The sequence below is a fragment of the Microtus oregoni genome, unplaced genomic scaffold, assembly GCF_018167655.1.
Source record: "Microtus oregoni isolate MIOR12 unplaced genomic scaffold, Mior012 000007F_ref0000211, whole genome shotgun sequence".
Classification (NCBI taxonomy): domain Eukaryota; kingdom Metazoa; phylum Chordata; class Mammalia; order Rodentia; family Cricetidae; genus Microtus; species Microtus oregoni.
In genome coordinates, this window is record NW_024543066.1 from 19,816,139 (window position 1) to 19,825,146 (window position 9,008).

At 48.8% G+C, this 9,008-nt stretch overlaps 1 protein-coding gene across 2 annotated transcripts in view; it reads right to left on the reverse strand.

The window, feature by feature from the left end:
* Npas2 (neuronal PAS domain protein 2) overlaps positions 1 to 4,139 on the reverse strand; it is a 179,764-nt gene extending 175,625 nt beyond the window's left edge. Inside the window, exon 1 of one of the 2 annotated variants that reach the window (XM_041655918.1) lies at positions 3,792 to 4,139. The gene's annotated coding sequence lies outside the window, so the exon portion shown is untranslated. Of the gene's footprint in view, positions 1 to 3,062; positions 3,608 to 3,791 lie in introns of those variants that run through there. The other variant, XM_041655917.1, reaches the window with a different exon arrangement.
* Between the last annotated feature and the right edge of the window lie 4,869 nt (positions 4,140 to 9,008).

The following is a 9,008-nucleotide window of genomic DNA, read 5'->3' on the forward strand; positions in this document are numbered from 1 at the left end:
GACTTCCTGGGGAGATGTGACAGACACATCTACTCACCCCAGATAGGGAGCTCATGACAGCAGAATACAGATACCACCAAAGTCCAACTGGGTGAGCCAATGAGTTTTATTCGGGTAACTGACGGGAACATGGGTGAGGAGCTACTTACAGGAGCAGAAATGACAATAAGAGCATCCCATTTGCTAGGCCTCTGTACATCCCTCACTGGTGATCCCAGAGACCTGGCAAGACATTCATCACTTCCATTATCTTTTTCTGATGAGAATATTTAAGCTTATAAATGTTAAAAAAAAAAAGTTGCCCCTTGGCACCTGGGTGTGAGAGAGCCTAGCCTAAGTCCCTCTGACTTCAAACTGGGTTTTATTTCTTGCCAGGTCGCAACATGCTCCTCCATCCACACCAAGGCACAAAGGTAGTGACGAGGGAACCCTCCCAGAAAACTGCAGGCAAGGCTCTTCCTGGTCCACCGCCCTACAGAGAGGCATGGTAGGAAGCCATTGCACTTCCCTCCCCCTCATTTCACCTCCTAGGATGTAGGCATGCCCCATCTCCATGTGATGTATCATCTGGTCCATTGTTTAGTGCATGTCCAGTTAGCACGTGTTAATGAAGGTAAATATCCCAGAGCTTGCTCGTGTGTTGCACCGGGAGCTGGTGAGGTGCACCGCAGCTCCTGAACTAGAATCTTCATTTAACAAACCCCCACCCCACCCCCAGTGACTCACTGTATTCGGAGGCCCTACCCCTTCCACCTCTTTATACACACTGTGTATTTCACCGAAGAAGAAAAGAGAAATTCTCTTTTCTGTTGTGAATCATCAAATGGAACCAGACGTTCTGACCTGCAGTCATTCAAGTGGCCTCTAGGGGAAATTTTCCCAAAAAACGACTCCTGGCCTAACATAGCAAGTGGCCTCTAATCTAAAAAAATTCAAGTGAGAAACAGCACGGCCTGAGCTAAAGAGGGCATGAAAAATGTCTCCTTTCCATGCTGGTGTTTAATAATTGTTTCCTGGTGTACTATTAATCACCCTCTGATTTACCGCAGGATTACTCATAGTTAAGTACCCCATTAACACTCAGAAATTTCTAACCTTTGGATAGTGATTACCGACAGTTCAGCTTGTTTCCCACACCTATTTATTGAGCATCTATTATGAACATGGCCTCCTAGAGATGAAAGGAAGAAATGACATATGAATGTCACTGTCCCCAACCTCCTGCCTTTGCTACAAATAGAACTGAGGATGGGGAAATATGCTAATCAAACATCCCTGTAAGCCAATAAGGCTTCAAGTACCATTTTCACTACTTAAATGTGAAACTCGATTAGATGCCTGCTATGATGAAGCCAATTAAACTGTTAGCATAAAGCAGCCAAGAATCCTGAGTCACTAGGCTATTTTCAACCCCACACAATTTGACCTGTGCTGGGGAAGATGTTGCAGTGTGCAGGGTATCAGCATAAAACAACCAGTGTTTTGATCACAGTGGACGTGCATGGACAGCCAGTCACGTCAAGGACAAAACGCATATATACTTGTTTTTAAAATTCACAAAGATTTAGCACTTTGGCTTCTGAAGATTTATTTATAAGCAAAATCCTGGGGCAAAAAAAAACTTATAAAGATGGAGAGACCCATGCATTAATTTAACCTAGGGAATTCAATACCATTGACTCTTGCCTTTGAGAAGTAGCTGCTTATAGGTTACCAAGACCTAAGAAGGATAGTACAAAAAGATGGATTTAAAGATGGATGCATTTAAATTGATGACACATCGTGCAATTTTTAAAACTGTTTTCATTGTTTTTATGTTTCCATTATTAAACAGCCAGAAATATAAAGCAGGGACCAAATTGTTACAAACGACTAAGTAAGCTTTAAAACATTACACTTATTTTCTGTATAAATGTTATCCCTCAACTTACCATCTGAATATCTATCATACTAGAGGTTTTTCCTTTCAACACACCGATTGTGAGTGTCTCAGTTCATTCTCTAAGCACATTTAAGTCTTGGGGATGGTGCTTAACGTTTTATTAATAATGTACTTTCTCTAGAGTATAGCCTGTGCTCCTCCCCAGGAAGTCACTCTGGGGAGGAGTGAGAATAAAACCATTTCTACATCTGCACAGCGGGACACATCAGCAAATAAATAGAGGTATGGATTTCTGCGGGAAAATGGCAAAAAGCACATTTACAAATATTGTAAGCCACGCTCCACGTCTCTCTGAGACAGAGGATAATTACCGAAAGCTTTTATGCTCCACACTTTATTTTTAACTAAATCTGTAAGTAGACTGCTGGGAAATGCCAATACTTCTACTGGTTCACATTTTGTCTGTAACGAAAAATTTTGCTTTGTAAAATAGTGGCCCAGATCGCAAACTCTCTTTTAAAAACATGACTATATTTATTTGGGGGTTATTTTTTTTTAAATGGAGGTTATTTCTGGCAACGTTTTTCTTCAGGGGAATTTTAGTAGCAGGATGGAAGATCGAGCCAGTATTTGCTCTTGAGTCTGAAGGATGCCTTCCAGGGCTAGCTCTGTTTTTCATGCGAGCCTTAATTAGTTGGCCAGTTAGCTGGATGGGGACTTCATTGTGGGAGACACAAAGGTGTTGAGAGAGCGGTCCCGCCAGGAACTGCTTCAGGACTAACTACCTGGAAAGTCCAAATGGGAACTCCCTCCTATTAAAGAAAACCCTATTAGGGATAATAGAGTTCTAGTGATTGAGACAGACTAGCTGTCTCCGCCGACTCAGTTAATAACTACTCAATATTCACCTGTAAAGAAACAAGCTAACCACGAACTCGGGGCGGATCCTAAGGCAATGGGCAGAGAAGAAAACACTAAGCTGGCCCCTCTAGGACCCTTGCAACACCTGTTGAACACTGCAGTTTAGAACTTTATGAGCTAGAGACTCCCGGATTTAACCTTAGGAAATTTTAGAATTCGTGGAAATGCGCGTGTATACTTAAGGTTTCCATCTTGCCTCGTCAACAAAACTGGCTACTAATTATTTATAAATCACAGAGCTGAAAACAAACTTTCTTACCTTAAGCAGTTAAGGAGAGGCGGGCAGAGGGGAGAGGCTGGCTTTGAATTGAGCCTCTTGGTACCTGTCCCTGCCCCCTGGTTCCACCCTAAGTGGTTTTAGAGAAAGGTCACGGTGCACCCCTCCTCCACATGGGGAGGAGGCACACATCCCAGTAAAGCAACGCTCTAGCACCCAATCCCCTGAGTCCCAGGAGCCTCGGGCTGTCTAAGCACAAAGACCCGGCTTTCAATGCGGCCCTAAGCCAAGTCAGACCCAGGGACGCAGTGACACCAGGGCCCCGGCCCGGTAGTCACACTCTCCAGGCGTCCCGGGCTCCCTACGTTTAGTGATGCACGAGATGGATCTCTGGAAGGGCAGCTGGCAATCTTCAAAGCTCCTGTCCCGGACGCAGTACCCCTCTAGTACCCTCTGAGGGCCCCAATCCCGAGGTTCGGGGTGCCTAGTCCTCTCCCTTGACGAGTAGCTCCGGGAACCCACCGGCCGTCTGATTGCAGTGGTCGGTGGGACCCGATGCCCCGGGCGATAGGAACCGTAGTGCGCAGGACTCACCTCCCCGCTCCCCCACCCCCGGGTGCTTGCGCTGCGCAGCCTCGCGCGGTGTCGCGCCCGAGCGTCCCTCCCTGCCCCGCGCGTCCCCAGCGCTGGCGAGCAGGTGACCAGAGTCGCGAGCTACGCGCATGTATTCCCACCCGAAATCATGCGTCCCCGGGCGCAGTGGCCTCTTACCTCCGAGCTGGCCGGGGTGGCCCCACCAGGCCGGGCACCAACTGGGCCGGGGCGACGCGCCTCCCGCCGCCGCTGGGAGCCGGGGCTGCAGGCGGGCTCGGGGACCTTCTCCCGGGCGGCGGCGGGAGGCGCTGCTCTCGCCGCTGCCGCCGGGGTCTCGGAGCTCCGCGACTGCTGCGCGGGTCCCTCGGGTCCTGCGGGAAAGCCCGCCGCTCGCGCCGCAAACTCTTGGGCGCGCAGAACCGGGGACCGCCGCCGCCGCCTCCCCGCCCCGCTGCCGCCTCCTCCCTCTCCTCCCTCTCCTCCCTCTCCTCCTCCTCCCGCTCTTCCTCCTCCTCCTCCTCTTCCTCCTCCTAAGCCTCGAGGCTCCCGCGGCTGCCGGCTCCCTCCTGGCCCGGACACAGTCTGAGCCGCTCACTCAGCGCGTGCCGCAGGGACACGGACCCTGCGACCCCCGGCGTCTCTCGGAGGCACAGACACCAGTGCGTCCCCAAGGCCGCTGCGGTCCTGCAGGGGCTTCAAGGATGAGCTTGGGGGCTAGAGGTGGAGGGGTCCGGCCAGTCTGGGCTCCGTGGAGGGTGGAGGTTGTGTTTGGCGCGGAACCGGGAAGAGGGGAGGCAAGCTTGATGACATCGTGGAGCTGACAGCTGGGGTCCCGCTAAAGTTGTCACTAGGGGGGTAGTAAAGAATCCTGCGCCCCGGGTAAATGGAAACCATCGCAGTGCCTGCTGCCACTCTGCTGTCACGGGAAGGGGGTGTCCTGTCCGCTAGAACATAACTGTCACTCCCCCTTGCCCAACGCTGACCTGAAAGGGCAGGCCAACGTGCTTCTGTGACTCAGGTCTACTGGGACGTGGGTGGGTGAGGAGACACCAGGTGAGAAGAGAGGTTCCGGGGACGTGAGAGTGAAGGCTGTTCGTGGAAAACAGCACCGGTTGTTAGAGAGGAATGCTCGGTGCCTCCTCCAAGGCTAATGTAGCTAGTCCGGAAAATGGGTCAAGGATTGGCAAGAACCCGCTAAGTGTCCCCCTCTTACGCCTAGGCCAGCAGGTCGGGGGCTGCGGCCAGGAGGCGCCCTCGGAACAGCGTCGGGCCTCTCCCTCCCCGCCCCCACTGCCCTCTCTCCTTTTGCACCAGTGCAGGAAATGTTCCACTGACCTACATATTTTTCCAAACATACGTGACCTTTTTTTTTTTTTCCTGTGGGAGGAGACAGGCAAGAATCCAAGAAAAAGAGAAGCTGGAGAGAGCGGCGCGCGCAAGAACACAGGGAGGCTTTTTACCAAGCTCCTGCAAACCCCAAGCCAAGACAGATGTGCAGACACAGTGTCTCAGAACCAGGGGCTGCTGTTGGACACGCTGAGGGGCTTGGGGGCGCGAATGGGATGAAAGGCGGAGACTGCTAGCCCGGCAACCCGGTGAAGAAGTACAAGGGTAGCAGGTTTTACTCAAACCCATAACCACGCTCCACTCCCGGCGGTAATCACTGAGGGGCCGCAGGCACCTGGCTAGCCCAGGCCAAAGAAAGAGCCACCTCCCCCGCACTAGGCACACAAAGATCACTTGCTCCCTGACACCTCTGTGCTGGCTTCTTGGAGCAGCACCCTGCCTTGGCAGTCCTTCAAGTGTCTTTCTAGATCCCACATTCCAGCAAGTGGCTCAGGCAAGGAAAGCGCCATCGCTGACTCCCCTTTTCGTGGTGTGTGTGTGTGTGTGTGGCTCATGGGGTTCCGGGGCCTGGATTTCTCCTCTCCAGCCCAAACAGGACCAACACCAAAGGCGCCTTATTTGGGCATGCAACCCCACACCGTCAATTAGATCAAAACACTCACAGAGTCCGCCCCCCCTCCCAACACACAGTAAAGTAGGTCATTCTCTTTATTTCCCATTTGTATTATTTTTGTTTAATTCTCCTGAAAAATAAGCATCTGTATAGACCTCCAAGCATCCCACAGACGCTGACATTCTCAGGCTTGCTTCTGGATTCTGAGGGAAGAGGACCCCTTGATATGTTCCAACTAGAGAAGGGGAGTCTTTCATTTTACTTTTTCCTTCAGGCAAGTATGCTTTAACTTTGCCCTTAAAGGGTGGCTATGACTAATATCTAGCAAAGATGAAATTGTGTGCTTCTAGCTGGATTTAATGAAGAATTTAGAGCCACTTCCCTTCCTTTTTTTCTTTCTTTCTTTCCTTTTCTTTGAAAGACATTCCAAACACCCTTTGGCAGTTTGAAAACTCATTGGGAGATCTTTTAAGAAACTTGGCATGGCCTAATAACTCATCAAGTCTGCAGTGCAACAAGTATTTTAGCTCTGTCCTGTTTTTATCGGTTGTAAGATCTCTTACTGATTGGTTTCTTCCTGTTCATATGGAGATGGTGTAGGTGTGGTTGTTATACTTACTCCGAGCTTCAACCCATTACATGAGTGTTTCTTCCCTCCCAGGTAGGACCCTGAGCTAGAGTGGAGAATAGAGTCCCCAGAAGAATGCATTTTCTCTTCAAATGCAGACTGCCTACTCTTCATTCTATGCATTTGGCGGAGCTCTTCCTTTTACTGCCTCTTGTTGAAAGTTTGCCATGACTCAGGCCAGGTTCACAGGAAGGCCCGGGTGGGGTGGGGTGGGGGGACCATTGAGAGGGTTTGTGTACACAGAAGGCTCACAGTCTGACACAGAGATAAACATGAGCTAAATAGAGCAAGTGGCAGAGGAGTTGGAAAGAGGAACTGGGAATGGGCTTCTTGGGCAAGATGGCCTACGGGCTAGGACTTTCCAATGACAAGGTGATGACGTCGGGCTGGATCGTCGTGACCTACACACTATTTAAAATATACAACATGGATCAAATGCAGTGCTTCAAACCTGGGCACGGGAGATTCTCAAGTGGTCCCGGTCTCATTAACCCTTGAAAGGAGCCTTCTTTTATTGATTGAGGCTTTCAATGACTCCCCAAGGAACCCTAGGTACTTTTCAAGGGATGAAAATGTGTGATGTAGATGATAAAATTCTTCCTCTTTATCAATTTTTTAAAATTTCCATTGTCTAATTGCATCTTCCCCATCATGGAAGTCAAATCTGTAGCATGTCCTGATTAGAAATATCAATAGAATTAATTTTCAACATAGGTATTGGGCAGCGATTGGTGTCTGCTTTTAGCGTTGTATGCAGGCGAGACTATGTGGGCTCTAACAGTAAACATAGCACTAGCCTAGGGCTTGGGACTCATAACGGGACATACATATAGTAACCGCAGCACAGGTTCAGAATAATCAATAGAACCAAGTCCTACTCTGAAGGATAGCTCCTTCAGAAATATCTAGTTAGCCACAGGTGGGAAGGCCCTTTGATTTGAATAACTAGAAGGTTCTAGACCGTTACCTCCGAACATCAATTTTTTTTTCCACCCAAAAGAAAACTCAAGTACCATACCGTGCCTTTTACATAGAATCAGATTTTGCTAGAAAAGACTCTGAGACAAACACGGCAGAGAGAGTGGAATAGAAGAGCACGAGGCGGCCTGTGACTGCAGGAACTGGGGATGATGCAAAGGCCAGCATTTGTGAGCAGGAATGAAGAAAATAGTCAGAAATTACCTACCCTGTGTTGAAATTATCAATGTGAGAATTAGGTACCTTGTTCCTAAAGCAGCTTCACAGCGGAGGGAAGAGCAGGATGCAGCTGGCTGTCCCCTGGGGGCCTCCAAGTCAGCAGGAGACAATCCGGCCTGCAAAGCCAGCCTGGTATAGTTTAGACCTCACTGGGTGTTCTTGTCTGGTAGATCAGCTGAAGAGTGAAATGAGCTGGCGGGCAGGACCAGGCTGGAAAATGGAGCTGGAGGAGTCTGGAGGTGACAGAGCCCTAACGTCTCTGCTAACACCCTGGAGGAGATGGTGCACATGGGTGCCGGTCTGGGTTCACAGGCTTGCACACAGAAATCCGAAAAAGAGCTGTTGGCACTGTAGGAAAGATGGGCACTTGAGAACAATCCTTCCTTATGACTGAGCTCTTGGAGGAGGTCTCTTTATTATCAGAGACATCTCTGATAATGAAGTTTGAATCTAGTCTTATTTACTTCTCTGGGAACATTAAAAATTGCAGACATGTCAGAGCATTGTTCATTCATAAGAAATTAAGAGAGTTAGCGTATTCTCCCCCACTGTAGACACATAATACCAACACTTCCCACTAGGCATTCGTGCTTATTACTGCTTCAAAAAATTTTATTTTTCTTATTTTTAAATTATGTATAAATGTGTGTATCTCTGTGTCAGTCTGAACCTGTGACTGCAAGTGCCCTCAAAGGCCAGAAGAGGGTGTCGGCATCCCCAAAGCTGGACTTATAGGCAGTTTTGTGCAGCCTGACGTGGGTGCTGGGAATCACACTTGGGTCTTCTGAAAGGGCAGTGGAGGCTCTTAACTGCTGAGCCTTTTCTGTAGCTGGCGCCCCACATTTCTGACACTTGGTGAGCCCATAGGAGGTGTTGCAATCTATTGGGGTCACAGCGTGCACTAGTGTTCCCTCTTGGTGGTTTCAAATGTATCATGCCTCCGTATCGTGGCATCAAACACTGTCCTTAAAAGCCAATGAACCAACTAACCAAACAAACAAAAAACCCTGTCTACCCCACCCCATGCTCTAGACTTTTAATTGCTCCCAGAATTCTGTGCAGTTGCTATAATACAGTATGCAAGCCTTTTTGGACCTAGTCATCTGCATTTAAGTAAGTTTCATCCGTGTCTTTTCACGACTCAATAGCCCATTTCATTTTAGTGCCAAAAAAAAAAAAAATCAGTTGTCTGGACAAGAAGGTATCTTAAAATGAAACCTCAGTAAATAATGTTTGCAGTAATAAAAGGTGACATTTATCTAATATCACGTGCCAGGTATTCAGATTACTTCATTTCATCTTCAGGAGGCTCTGTTCAAGGTGCTCTCAGCCAATCAGCAGACAAATCTGACAGAGAAAAGCATGAGCAGGACTCTTGTGACTGTGTGTGTCTAAGCGTCTCCTGCACAGTCCACCACGTACACCCGCATAGACCAGGCTGGCCTTGAACTCACAGAGACCAACCCGTCTCTGCCTCTGAAGTGTTGAGATTACAGGCATTTGCCACTCCCGGCTTCTTTATTCCATTTTTATAGCCTCACTGTTCCATGTGTTTGAAACAGAAGTCTAGGACGAAGGCTTGGGATTGGTGAAAGAGCAACACCTGGTC